The sequence below is a fragment of the Dama dama genome, chromosome 20, assembly GCF_033118175.1.
Source record: "Dama dama isolate Ldn47 chromosome 20, ASM3311817v1, whole genome shotgun sequence".
NCBI classification, from domain to species: domain Eukaryota; kingdom Metazoa; phylum Chordata; class Mammalia; order Artiodactyla; family Cervidae; genus Dama; species Dama dama.
This window is the reverse complement of record NC_083700.1, coordinates 113,796,767-113,797,568: the sequence shown is the minus strand read 5'-3', so window position 1 is coordinate 113,797,568 and position 802 is coordinate 113,796,767.

The window sequence follows — 802 nt, the reverse complement described above, 5'->3', positions numbered from 1 at the left end:
CTGTTGCCGCCGCCACGCGTGAAGCCTCCTGTCGCGAGCGCCGCTTCAGAGAAAGTGCTGCTCCGCGTGCAGCCGCGGGGCCCGTCGGGTAACGGCCGGTGGCTCCAGCCCGCCGCCTGGTGGAGCGCTCCCATTGGTCAGCGTGCATAGGATCGGCGCCGTGATTGGCCGGGCGTGCAGACTGGAAGGCGGGAACGAGGTTGCCCGCTGTGATTGTGCGCTGGCTGGCGGCGGGAGCTCAGCTCGCAGCGACGCCCAGCGGAACCTTAACTGCTCTGTAGCCCGTGACCCTTGACTCTCGTGTGGACAGCGCGGCTGTGCAAAGCCACGGGGAGAAAGAGCTGGGCGGCGCCACACCCTCGCGCAGAGGCCCCACTGCCTGCTGGTTTGGGCTCGGTACTCTCCGAGTCCCGCTGTCACAGAGTCGGGACAACCACGCCTGACCGCCCTCCTCGGGCAGCTGTCCCCACAGACCTGTGACCTTTCGTGTCTAACTCAACCTGTCCTCCCACGGGCAGTGTTTATCATTATCAGGAACAGGGTTGGGCTGAGAGAACTTGGCCTCGGGCTCGAAATTTGCCGGGGGGGGGGGGGGGGGGGGGGGGCGGGCGTCAAAACCCTGGGTAATCAAGATAAATGATATTGTAACGAGTCGTTTAAGGAAATCAAACGTAATGAAAAATCCAAATTGGACAATATAGCCATATCAGTACTCCTAATTTTTCCTTTTGCCTCCAGCTCTAATATGGCTCCTCAAGGGACCATTATCCTGTCTTTAAAATGAGCATTTTCCCATCATTTT